Here is a 14,725-nt window from a genome sequence, read left to right as displayed (position 1 = left end):
TAGTAGATGGTAGGGTCAAACATCTACAAACGTCTTTTGTGGTGGTGTGAGAACCACTTCACTTACTAATACACTAGCAAGGAAAAAGAAGTCTACAAGATACAAAAGCAACAAGGGGAGAAGAGTCTGGATAGGGGGTCTGTGGTCCTGAAAAGAGCCCAGAACATATTCCTACTTCTACAATAGAAACTTCTATAGGAAAATATTCTATTTCTTCCCATTTCAAATATCCCCTCACAAGGAAGACAACATCTTTGCTCAGTGCTCAGCCTGAAAAGGAATTCCTCATTAATCCTATTCAAGAACCAGAATTTCAAACCATTGATTCTGCAGAATTTGTAGTTTACAAAGGTCCCACTTCTTTTTGGTCCATAATGGCTCATGAAGAGGGAACTGGCCACACAGATGGATAGAATGAGAAGGAAGATGAATTGGTCACATTTGAATTCCTTATCAAGGAGACTTGTGGAGTAACTCAGATGAAGAATATTCCTCCCCCAGCCTTGCCTAACTTTCGTGGAGTCCCCGGTGAAGATCCTGATGCCTTTTTGTTCAAGTTTGACGTGTTATGCAGGAGCTATGACTATTATTCCAATGCTTTGAAACTGAAGTTGTTTCCTGCAACATTTAATGATGTGTCTCTCAGGTGGTTTATGGGGTTGGCTTCAAACTCCATTACAACTTGGGATGAAATGAAAAAGGTATTCTTGAAGAAATATCAAGATTATTGCAAGACTAGGGACCTCAGAGAAGAAATTTTTGGCATGACTCAGAAGGAGGGGGAGAGTCTTGAGGATTTGGTGGAGAGATTTTAGTACAATCTGCAGAGATCCAAGATGAATCAACTAAGCAAGGACACTAAAAGAATAATTTTTCTCAGGGCAATCAGACCAGAATCTCTGGAGATTTTGAACTTAATGGGAGGATGTGACATATCAAAGTTGGGCTAGGATGAGGTATGTGAGATCTTTCGGTGATATTCAAGAGGAAATTATAAAGTTGGTGGAGGAACAAGAGATACTTCTTTCAGGCTTGTCAAGTCAGTTGATGGAGTTGGAATAACTAGAGTTGAAATGGGTAATTTATTTGAAAAATTTAAAACTGATATTCTTAGCACGTTATCTTCACAGTTAGATGTTTTGCAGGCTAAGAAGAAACATGAGAAACAGGAGGAACAAGAGAAATCCTTGGTTGTGTTCTGTTTGAAATGCAGGAAGAAGCATGCCTTGAGGGAATTTCCTGTAGATAGTATAGAGGTATGCCGAATCTGTGAAGCTGAGCATTCCACTGATCAATGTCCTTCACTTCCTAAAATTAAAGCAACATATCTAGCAGATCAAGGGCTTATTAATGCACTTTATGCAATGGCACCTCAAATACCTTGGCAACCACGTGATATAGGTATGTCTCAATCACATTATCAAGTTCCTTATACTCAAAATAAGATGTGGAATATTCCAATGCCCTGACAGCCTTGGCCTCCACAATAGCCTTGGCAAGGGAACTTCTCTTACCATACTACATTGAATTTTCTCTCTCAAAAATTTTATCCACCACAACCCACACAACAACAAATGATTCAACCTCAACAACAGCAACTTTAGTTGCCTGCCCCACCAAATCAACCTCGTCCTATGCAACTTCCTGCCCAGCCAGTGTGTAACCCCAATCATAAAACCATACAATTCGCTCACAACATTAGATTGGTCACTTATCCCACTTTTCCTACCTACTATATTGCACCACAGTTGTTGCAGTAAATTTATGTTCTTGTGTTATAGTAATTTCCTGTGTCGCTGCAGGAAATCCAGCTTAGATCCGAAAAAGTGGTGACTCAGCCCCGAAGAATTGAAGAGATTGTGGAGGAAGATACTCTACAAATTCCTGAAGTTGAAACCACACCTAAACTAACAAAACAACCTACTTCAAGACCAAAAGAACCTTCCTCATCCCATACTATCCAACCTCCTTTTCCAGAGAGGTTGGAAATGAAACTAAAACAACTCGAGTTTGATCTTGTGTCTAAAACTGAGAAATGTGTGCATTAAGATCCCGTTCCTGCAAGAAATTTAGGATATCCCAACTTATGCCAAAACAGTGAGGGAGCTATGTACCAAAAGGCCAGGAAGACAAAAGAAAGAACTTTCTACAATTCAAGTAGGTGGAAATCTTGCAAGTTTAATGACTATCAGATTTGTTACTGAAAAATATGTAGACCCAGAAATCCTTGTGGTTACCACCTATATCAATGGACATCCTATAAAGAACACTTTAGTTTATTTGAGTGCAGCCATTAATGTGATGACTATGGACACTTTATCTCGAATAGGAACCTTTGACTTAGTGCCTACTCCTACCATGTTAGAGCTAGCAGACAGGTCTAAGGTAAAGCTAGAGGGGGTGTTAGAAGACATTGTCATCTCGTTAGATTCTTGGAAGTACCCTGCAGACTTTTATGTTCTTCAACCCAAAACCAACTTAGGAGGGCATCCTTTGATCTTGGGGAGACTGTGGTTAGCCACGACATATGCTTATATAGGGTGTAGGTCTAGAAACATGACCATCACTCATGGAGATGAAACAAAGCACATTAATTTGTATCCCCCTGCTCAACCTCTCTTAAGATCAGAAAATACACATTGGGTTGAAGAAGAAGAGCATGATTTAGAATGTACCCAACCAGTTTTGACAATAGCCCAAGCTATGAGCCTTAAATAAAATTTGGAAGAGAATTTGATAAATTGTTGTATTTCTAATCCTGATTTTTCGCAGCAAGAAGAAGGGCAGTCTAGTCATAATTTAGATATCATTACTAATCTGCATGATTTTCATGAACATAGTACAACAACCGAACAGCATTCAGCCCTATTATCCGCATTTCTCGCATTTTCAATGACTTAATGGGGGAGTAAGGTAGTTGAGATCTTTCCTGAAAAACCTTTGAATATTAATTTTACCTTGACCCCTGAACAGGAAAAACAGTTAATTCAAGCATTGAAAAAATTTTCAGACACTTTTTCTTGGGAATACATAGATATGAGAGGCATTCACCCAGACACATGCATTCATCATATTTATATAGAAGAAAAATCTAGGCCCATGAGACAGCCACAAAGGAGGATGAACCCCGCTTTAAGGGAAATTGTGAAAGATGAATTACAGAAATTGTTAAATGTAGGGTTCATCTATCCTATCTCAGATAGCCAGTGGGTATCTCCATTGGTTATTGTCCCAAAAAATAATGGTAAATGGCAAGTGTGTGTAGATTATAGGGAACTAAACAAGGCTACCTTGAAAGATCACTTTCCCTTGCCTTTTATAGACCAAGTGCTGGACACTTTAGTAGGAAAAAAGTATTTTTCCTTTCTAGATGGGTTCAACGGGTACAATCAGATTAGGATAGCTCTAGAAGACCAGGAGAATACTACATTCACATGTCCCTGGGGTACCTATGCATATAGGGTATTACCATTTGGTCTATGCAACGCACCAACCACATTCCACCAGGTGATGCTTTGTATTTTCTCTAATCTTTTGCATGATTGCGTAGAGGTTTATATGGATGAGTTTACAATTATGGGTGATTCTTTTGAAGAGGATTTACATAATATTGAGAGATTTTTTTAGAGATGTAGAGAGACTAATCTTTCATTAAGTAATGAAAACTGTTTTATGATTATGAATGAAGGTATTGTTTTGGGTCATCATGTTTCTACTGTAGGAATTAAAGTTGATCCGGCAAAGATTGAAGTTATTGAAAAGCTACCCCCACCAACCAATCAAAAGGGAATCCGAAGTTTCCATGGACATGCAGGCTACTACAAAATGTTTGTTGAAATTTTTACAAAGGTAGCCTCTCCATTGTTTAAATTATTAACTAAAGAATCTGAATTTCATTGGAATGATGAGTGTCAAGCTGCATTTGATACACTCAAGGAAAAACTTTCTTCAGCACCAGTCTTGAGAGGCCCAGATTGTAATTTGCCCTTTCATATTTCCACTTATGCCTCTGATTCAGCCATAGGAGCAGTATTGGGTCAAAAAGAGGATCTTGTAACCCATGTTATTTATTATGTTAGTAAAAATTTAACTCCTACAAAACTGAATTACACGGTAACTGAAAAAGAATTCCTTGTTGTAATTTATGCTATTAATAAGTTTAGACGTTACATCACGGGATATGAAATTTTTGTACACATCGATCACTCTATCATTCGATATCTCATGAATAAACCGGTTAGTAATGGTAGGATTACTAGGTGGATTTTATTGCTGCAGGAATTTGACATCACAGTATTGGATAGGCTAGGAAAAGAAAATCAGGTAGCTGATTTCTTATCTAGACTCAACCATGAAGGTGAGGATGTTCTTGTTAATGATAGATTTCCTTATGAAAATTTATTTCCTATTTCTATCTAAACCTCTTGTTTTACAGACATGGCCAATTACCTTGCTACAAGAAAGTTGCCTCCTTACTTTTCATCCAATTAGAAAAAGAGAATTATTAGGAAAAGTGTTGATTACTCTTGGATTAGGGGAGATCTATTTTTCATTGGACCTGATTTGATTATCCGCAAATGTGTCAGGGAAGACTAGATCTATGACATCTTAAGAACCTTTCACGATGAACCATGTGGATGACACTTTATAGAAAAGTGGACAACTTATAAGATCCTTCGCTCAGGTTACTATTGGCCAAGTATTTCGAAGATGCAAAAGAGTATGTTCGGAAGTGTGATAGCTTCCAGAGAATTGGGTGGCCTGTCTAATTAGACGAGATGCCTTTGCAGCCACAGGTTCTCATAAAACCTTTTGAGAGGTGGGCTCTTGATTTTGTAGGTCCCATCAACCCTATGTCCAAAGGTAAGAAGTATATTTTAGTTTGTACTAATTATGTTACGAAGTGGGTGGAGGCAAGAGCACTACCTAGAGCAACAGATAAAGAAGTGGTAGATTTTCTTTTCTATGATATTTTTGTAAAATTTGGGGTACCTAGGGAGATAGTTACTGATAAAGGTGCTCAGTTTGTGTCAAATATTATGCAGGGAATTTTGCAGAAATATCAGATTACTCATCAGAAATCCACCCCTTATCATCCATAGGCTAATGGGCGGGTGGAATCAACAAACTAGGTGTTGGAAACAATCCTTACCAAGACAGTGCAATTACATAAGAAGGATTGGTCTAACCGACTTCCTGAAGCATTGTGGGCTTACAGGATCACATGGAGAAATACCATTGGCTTTTCTCCATATGAATTAGTGTATGGAAAGCAAGTTTTATTGCCCATTGAATTTCAAATCAGAACTTTCAATATGGCAACAGATTCGCGTATAGACCTTGATGTAGCTCAGTAGCAGAGAATCTTGCAGCTCAATGGGTTGGATGAGATTAAGCAAGATACTTTTCAGCATAGTGACTTGATTCAACAACAAATGGATAAATGGAACGACATATACATTAAAAAGAAGCAGTTCAAAGAAGGAAATTGGGCATTTTTGTATGATTCAAAATTTAAGAACTTTAAAGGGAAATTTAACACACATTGGCAAGGCCCCTATGAAATTGAGAAAGTTTTTGATAATGGATCTGTTCGGGTTAAAACCATTGATGATGGGAATGTTACCTTCTTGGTGAATGGGCATAGACTCAAGTTATATCAAAAACCCCAATCCAAGGAGGAATTTGTTGAAGAAATTGTGAAGAAAAGAGAGTTGGAGATGGTGAAAGGAGTCGTTCCTTCCACTATCTCTTCCGTATTTCCTATTGATACAATGAGCTCAATTTTTTCCTCCTCGTGCTCAGTAAACCATGAGAGAAACGTCTATTGGGTGCAACTTTATTCCTTTTTCTGGGCCCAATGGACTAGTTACGAAAAAGGAGCCCCCTTAGAGTTTTCTTTTCCAAGTATTTCAAACTATCTAAAATTGAAATATGGTGAGCATGGACTACCTTGGGCTCATTAAAATTACAGGTCAGTAGGTTCCCTAGGATCCTCTCAATAAATTTTGTTTTTAGTTAATCTTGGATTACTTGTGTTGGACTAATGTGGGATTTCTTAAGGCCCTCCTTCCGGCAATCTTGGTCCTTCGACATCAGCAAGTTATCTGGGTGCAAGATCAGAGTCTTATGATGCCTTGAAGCTTGTATGCCCTAATGACAGGCTATCTAACCAACAACAATGGAGAATCACTATGGCTCCTTAACTGTTGGATCCTATAGGGGGGTTCGACAACATCTCATCAATTCACACCCGATAGGATGCATCATGGTACCTTGGTCCTCACTCTCATTAATGGTGATGGGCCTTACATTGGTTAACAGTCAACCTCAATGGCTGGTAATCCAATGAGATAATTGCACATTCAACATCAACACCTTTACTCATGTGCAATGAACTGTACGCAAACGAGGGAGAAGCGTTTTTCTGGTGGTTCGATTTCCTGCAAAAGTTCTGCAAGTCATGGTTCGATTTCCTACATAATGTTCAACAGTCATAGTTCCATTTCTTATAGAAGGTTCAGCAGTCATAATTCCACTTCTTGTAGCAACACCCTGATTTTCTGAGGAAAACAAAAGCCAAGTACAAGGACAAGTACATGTCATCCAAGGACTAGACCGTTGGAAAGTAAGCTCGGTAAGGTACAACCGGTGTCTGGACACTTGAGGTAAGAGGTAATTGACACTTTAATTTTAAAACATTTGTATGATTTCTAGCTATGATTACCCTTGCGACAAAACACGGTCGTAAACCGTTGCATCATAACTCTAGCTCCATGTCCGATTATCATGATTCTGACATAACCAGTGGACATACTCTCCATATCCTTCTGTAGGTCGGATCATGATGATAATCATGATCACGACCTACCTTTCAAAATCTCCTGTGCTTTCCGATATTTCCCGTATTAAGCCCTCCCTTGTCGCACGATCCTTTGCAAAATCTTAGCATGGTATTTCTGAAGAGTGCATGCATCCTATCTTCCCTATTTTTGATCATGTCAAAGCTATGTGCCCCCGTCCACTTCAAGCCACAAAGCCCTAAATTTTTGGAAGTTTATCCTCGAAGTAAGGCAAGAATGGAAAAAGCAGGGTGGCTTCCATTCTTCCAAAAATTCAACGGCCACAATTCGGAGGTAACAAAGACTTTCGCCCTGAATTTGAATGGCGACAAAGCTCAAGTCAGGGATGTCTAGTTCAGGTTGACCGAGGGTTTGGTGGCTCGAGCATGTGGAATTCCACAACAGGGAGAGAATTGGTTTAAAATTCAGTGTTTCAACAAGGGTTTGTGTGAGTCCTTTCTTCGGAAGGAGCATTCGGACCCTAACTGTTATCGAGAAATCTAGTGTATATGCAGAGCTGCTAGTCCCACTAAGACGGGTAGCTATCTTAGAAACAAACAGATTAAAGTTACTTTAGTTTTCCTTTATGAGAAGTAGATAGGAGAGGATCAAAGAATACCAACCTCGATCTTTTGCTTGGTTCTTAGCTTGTTCCTTCTCCTCACCGACAGGTCTTTGTTGCTTCTCCCTTGACCACTCCGCTTCAAAGAGTACTTGTAAATTCAAAGCAACATAATACCTTCAAAGTGCAGAGATCTACAATCATAAGCAATATAGGAAAAGATATATATTGACCACACAAATGCATATATTATCAGACATACAAGAATGTGGAGGAAAACTTGAATAGCTTTATTGATATAAAGATTAGAAGAGAGGATTACAATCCATTGATCTGACCCAGCGTCATCCTCCCAGCATGAAAGCCCTTCTTCACCTCATGAAAAGCTTAGATCACCCAAAACTATGATATTTCACCAAGAAACCAACAACACTTCCTTACAAGATACAAAATTCCAGCCTCTGGATCTCTGGGATGAGGGATCCATATATAGATGATTGCAGGGAGGTGAGTCAGCTTCTGGGATTTTGATTAGTGTCTTCTCTCTAATAGTTCATGATTCCACTTGGAGATTGATGATCTCTTACTCATCCCTGGGCGAATTTAGAGAGGCAAGTGTCACAGGAGAAGTTTCTGGAAGATTCCATGATCATCCACCTCGCAAACTATCTCTGCCATTTGTCCATTCTCGCCCATAACACCCTACAGAAGGGCTTCCCAGTATGCATCGCACCTTTTATACTGTGTAGGTGAGATGCATTGCACCCTTAGCACTGAGCAACCTGTATGGTCTAGTTTTGACTAGTTTTGAGCAGTTTTCTGTGGAGAACTTCTGGGAGATGATGTAATCAGCTGACCTTGTTCCTTTAGGGCATGAAACAACAATTTTAGGGACTCAGGAGCCCTTGGTTTATGGACATATATGATTGGGGTTGCAGTGCCCAAAAATCTCTATAACACTAACTAGAGCAAAGGGATTTCACAGGACTTCCTAAAAAGTAAGTATCGACACCTGTTATTTTTCCTACACAAATATATAACGTGTAAAGGTCACTTTGGGCTCACATTCTTGTTTCACATTCAACTCCTCGCCCATTTTCATGACAAGTTGTTGAATTTTCCGTATTATTTGAGAATGTTTCTGATGAAGATGTCGACGACTACTAAGGAGAGTGGGGCCAATTTGGAGGAAAACCTCTATCACCATGGGCTAGTAAAACTCATCATGGTAGAGGTTTTGAAGGACAAGAAGAGGACATGGGAGGAGTTTCTGGCTGAGAATTACTTTATGGAGAATGAAGATTCTAATTCTTTGGAGTCCGCATAGGAAACGCCAGCTAAAAAACCCAAGAATAAGTCGCGGACCCATGGGCTACAAATAAATGAGAAAGAGGAAGATAAAAACTCTGACCCTTCAGAGTCTATAGAGGAAAAACTAGCAGAAAAATCAAAGAAGAAGTCGCAGACTCATGGGCCACTAGTAAAGAAGGAAGAAAAAGATGACCCTAACTCTTCGAAGTCCACAGAGAAGAAGCCTGCAGAAAAACCAAAGAAGAAGAAGCCTCAGACCTATAAGCTACAGATGAAAGAGGAAGAAAAATACGAAGAAGTGATGGTGACTAGAGACTGTGGGTAAAAATCCTAAGTCGAAGAATGGCACTCCCACCTCTGCTAAGAGATTTACCAGGAGCCATGTTGTTCAATTGGCTATAAAGGGTACTGAAAAAGTAGAGGTGCTGCCTGAGACACCTGACAAAAAGAAGGAGAAACATCACGACCCACCCAAAGGAAAGGAGAAGATAGAGTCAGCTGAATTCATTGGTGAAGAAGCAATTTCCTTCCAGGATTCCCTGCTGCATGGAAGCAGAAATGACACAAAAGGAGAACAACAAGAAAAGGAGGAACTTGGTTCGCTCAATCCCTCCAAGGACATCATGAAGGGGAAGTAACTCCCCAGAAAAAGCGGTCTCTGCAGGAATTGGAGGAAATCATCATTGAGCTCACCATTTCGGAATGATCTTTGAGAAAGGAAAACGAGACCCTGAAAGAGAACAGCCTGCACATGTAGAAGGAACATGAGGAGTGGGTTCAGAAAGCGGCCCGAATCATGAAGAAGAAGTAGGCTCGGATTGATCATCTGAAAATGAAGAATGAATTATACAAGGGCCAGATTCCTACATAATCTAGTGGTAACCAATTGGACCAGTTAGCAGAGGTAGCAGATCAGATGGCTGCAGTAGTTGCAACCCAGGATAAGGAATGATTTCCTTTTTCTTTTCTTTTTTTCTTTTTGCAGAAGGTGCAACATTTTTTCTTGCATAAGGGACATGCAAGAAGCTAGGTGTGGTGGAGATGCTGGGGCTCTATTTTTCCCAATTTTGACACCCTTTCTAGACTTTATTTCTCCCATTTCGAATTATCCTTGACCCATATTTTTCCTATTTCAGTTATAATATCTAGGTTTTTGCCAAAACGGTGCTATATACTAAAGGCATGAAAATTAACATGAAAAAAAATCTTTTACTTTAATCTTAAGAATTCCTTAAGTTAGAAGTTTCCTTATTGAATTATCATGCCAACTAATCTAGAGTTCTTGTGTAGATTTGTTTTGATTCGAAATAGGTCCGCATTTCCTGCAGACAGCTCGTGCAATCCTATTTCCTATAGACACTCTGGAATTCCTGCAGACACGGATTTCCTGCAACCGCCCAGATTTTCTGTGGCAAAATCAGCGGTTAGCTATGTTCCACTTATTTCTAAATCAAATGAGAACATGGGTTTTGTGGGGAATCTATCATACATGGATGCTCTCCTATTGGTTGTTTCAAATCTGCCAACGAAACTGCCCATGTTTGCAAACCTCCTCTCGTTGGTCGTATGAAGGGAAACTACATCTATGTAATGAATTTCATCTAATTCATGCTTTCAGTCATCGATTAGACTCAGTATAGCTAAATTTGACACTTTGTAATAGGACTTTTAGCCAATGGATTAGTTAGTAGTTTTCCTTACTTCAAGCCACATATGGGCTTTTGTGCTTGTATAAATTCAGCTCTAGTTTATATTGTAAGGGATTGTTGGGTTGGCTTCGACTAAAAATATATATTAGATTGTACTCGACTATGACATTTTCAGACTAATATAATATTATATGTTCTGTCTATCTTACTAAGAAAGCTCTTCTAATTTTGAAGGGGCTGTGAGTGAGGGAGGGCCCCCTTTGCTCACAACTCCCTTAGTGCAGTGTGTGTATTTTATTTCTGTTATGCAGTAGAAATATGTTCATACAACTAATGTAATCTTTCTGATATATCAGCAACAAATGATTGAATGAATAAGTTTCATGTTAATGTGTGGATTTCATCTAATCGAGATTTGATTTACATTGTTGAGTGAATTCCTTAAATTGCTATAAGTTTGATTTCTTATCTTTTCTAATCATCATTAGTAATACTAAGAGTTGTAGAGGGATGTTTCAATCCACTCCATAGCCTTTGCTTCTAAATGTTGATGCAGAAAAAAGGTATTAGTTTTGTGTATGGTTAACCGGTTAGATTAATAAACACTCACAATTTTAAGCCTACATATATTTTGCACAACATCTTATAAGCTTACTTGTCGTGGGTTGATGATTTATGTTAACCAAATTATAAGTCTATAATTTTACTCAACAATGACCTCCCATTTCCATTTTGGAATCAGAATAGGCTACAACAAACCAGCTGGGTACTTACATTTAGCTTTCACCCATTGATATTCTAAACATCGCGCAATAAACTCAACCACATCTTTCTTCAATTTTGGTCAATAATAGAACTTATTAATAGCTATCAAATTCTTTTGATATCCTGGGTGGCCTGAATATGGCTTGACATGAAACTCCCCCAAGATAGGCTTCTTGAGATCACTCTTATTTGGCACATAAATCTTGTTCTTGAATCTCATCAAGCCATCTGTCGTGAGGTGATGCGCCTCATTCCTATCACCTTCACTTTATTGCTTCAATATCTACTTCATTTGTTGGTACCTCTCCTCATGTTTCCTTGCATGCAAGATCTGCTCCTGTAAAAACATCCCATAAGAGATCATAGATAAAATATGATTCACCTGCACACTCCTACTAAGAGCATCTACAACCTTGTTCTCCTTTCCCTTGATGTATCCGCTCTCAAATTCTCACTTATTGAGGGTATCTAACCATATATCTTGTCTAGCATTTAGATTATGTTGGTAAAAAAAGTACCTCACCCCACCGTCATCACTCATCAAGATGAACCTACTGCCAAGAATATAAAGTCTCCACATAATGCATGAATGATAGTTTTCAACTAAAGATCATGAGTCACACAGTTCTACTTGTGCTCATTCATCTTCCTTGACTCATAGCATACCACTTTCCCTTCCTGCATCACACTCCACCAAGTCCTTCCTTGCAAGCATCTGTACAAACCAAAAACTCCTTACCAGGATCTGCAATCTTCAAAATTGGAGAATTTGTAAGAAAATGCTTCAACTGCTCAAAACTAGTTGCACACTCCTCAGTACATTCAAACTTCTTCCCTTTCCTATGCAAATATGGAATATGTAAGGGCCTGAATCCTATTATTAGAGCCTCTATTTTGTTATACACTAACAGATCTATTTTCCTGTTAATTATAAATAATAAAAGGAGCTTGCTGACCTTTTCACATAGCTTTAAATATTTAACATCTTATCATTTTATCATAAGCAGCATAAATTAAGGTGAGCATTACATTGATATCAACTTAACAAGATTAGTCCATGGAAAAATACCTGTTTCGGCGGTTGATGATGATACCTTTGTCTTATAGCTCCTGCTGAACGCTCCCTCTGGCCGACCCAACCGGATTTACCTCCCAGCCAACTAGGAAATAAATTCCTAGCCTAGGAAACCTCCACATGTTCCCTAGCCCTCCGTGCCCAAGTCCAACCAGATATAGTGTGTCCTCAAGAAGAATGTGCAAAACTAGATAATGATACTTTCCTCCTCTCAAACCCAAGAAACCTCCACAGGTTTCCAAGGTCTCCCAAAGATCATAACAAGGCCAAACAATCTCAACCAACCCCCACAATCCTAAGCAAGACTCCCACTCCCCTTTCTTCCTTCCCCATTCCCTTTTTATACCCTCTTTCCTCAACCACCTCTCATTAATGTCATTAACTCTCACCCATCCTTAGTTGACTTCTCTTCTAAGCTAGGAGTACATTTGGAATTGTGACATGAATATAAAATTGAGAATTTAATGGGAAAGGATCATGTCTTCTCCCAAGTAAATCTGAAAAGTACATTTGGGAATGTGAAGTGTAATTACATGGAGAGGACCATGTCTTCTCCTTAGTAAATGTGAGGGTACATTGGGGAATGTGAAATGAATAAATATATATTGTTGATAAGATGGAGAGGACTATGTCTTCTCCCAAGTAAATGTGAGGGTACATTGGGGAATGTGAAATGAATAAATATATATTGATGATAAGATGGAGAGGACTATGTCTTCTCCCAAGTAAATGTGAGGGTACATTGGGGTATGTGAAATGAATAAATATATTTTGAATTAATGGAAGGAGACCATATCCTACATAATATTCAAATTGAGAAGGTAAGTGGGGAATTTGAATAATGGAAATCATAAATTTATTTTATGACCAATATTTCTCAATATTTTTAGATAATGTAAATATTAACACAATTTGTAGGATAAGGTTTAAGTGGGGCATTACATACACCCCTCCTTTAGAAAACTTCATCCCGAAGTTAGAATGAAAAGATACAAGGAGTTTGAAAGCATAGCAAACCAGAGAGAGTTATAGCATTAAAATTTGATAAGTCAGACAATGACATTACTTCCCATCAAGAGTCTCCAACTGATCTATTTCCTCCTATCCATCTTGACCTACTTCCGTTCCCACCCTATCCATCCTCTGCTGCTCTATCAGTGGCAACGGCCATACTAACCACTGATAAAACCGACATGGTGGAAGCATCGAATACCTCGAGCGAACTTTCCCCAGCAGGCATCTGGCAATCGTCATCACACATCTAGGGGGAGCGTTCAGCTGTCCTCCCCACGATTCCAGGTTTTGGAGGATACACGGTGGGAAACACCTCCACCCCTCCTTTAGAGCACGGACCACACTACAGAGCTGGTTGGACTTGTCATCGAATAATCCAGTCAGGTCATCTTGCCACCTGTCATTTTCATTTTACTCATGTCATAGGAGTGCATATCAAGTAGATACCAAATGTAATAGAACAATGTACATCTACCTTTCCTCATTGGTCGTCTCAGCCTTCCCCAATGGAATAGTAGATCTTGGTTATCATACGGTTCTTTCCAACCTGTAGTTTAGTTCTCATCCATGCATATATACAACCACAAAATAGATATAGATACATGATCTTAAACATCATGTTTATTAAGCCCAGTGTCCACGTGTCAATTTTTGTTGTTCATACTGGAAATAAATCTTACATCAGATAAATCATAATTCCACTAAGTCATTGATTAGATAAATCATATCTATATAAGCCTATACGATGCAACAATAACTCTGACAAGTTATGCACTAGATAAATTGTAACCAAGTAAGTCACACATTTGGTCATACATCCAACATTTCCATCATCAATACCAAATCCATCAATTGATTTTCACGTGTCCAACCAAATGTGTATAATGTTCATAAATAACAACATGGAAGAACCTTAACATAGGTGGCTATCTACGTTAAAAAGGGGGCATCATAAATGCTCATGTGACATCCTTGTGGAACCCTTCAATAACAATTAGAGTTGAAATAGATTCAACTATCCGTCATGGAAAATAGCATTTGAACCCGAATATCCTATAAGGTGGTACCAACCAAAATATTGGCAAGCAACAGATTAGTGCACTATCAATTCCACTAGAAGGCGCTAGTATAAGTTTCATGCATATAATTTCTTTAATACCTCAGGATCTATGACATAGATTCCATGCTATATGAATCTTTATTCACCTCTGAATCTATAACTTTTTTTTTTTTTTTAGCTTTCTCTTTTCCTTCAATTTGTTCCTAACCTAAGAAATTGCCATCCAATGAAAATCACATAATCTAAAATTGAATGGATAGAGAGATATTTTGCTATGCTAGCTAGTCGCAATGCTAGGATACAAAGAGTAGGAAACTAAGGAAAGTTACTAGCAGAGATCCTAGATCAAATGAACAAAAACAAAATAATTGAGAAGGATTATGCTATTGTTAATGACAAAGATCCTAGATTCCTAAATCAAAGAAGTACTGCACAAAAATTAGCAAG

This window comes from Pinus tabuliformis, chromosome J (genome assembly GCF_031772625.1).
Source record: "Pinus tabuliformis cultivar Carrire ecotype Pingquan chromosome J, CPIR1, whole genome shotgun sequence".
Classification (NCBI taxonomy): domain Eukaryota; kingdom Viridiplantae; phylum Streptophyta; class Pinopsida; order Pinales; family Pinaceae; genus Pinus; species Pinus tabuliformis.
This window is presented reverse-complemented; position numbering follows the sequence as displayed.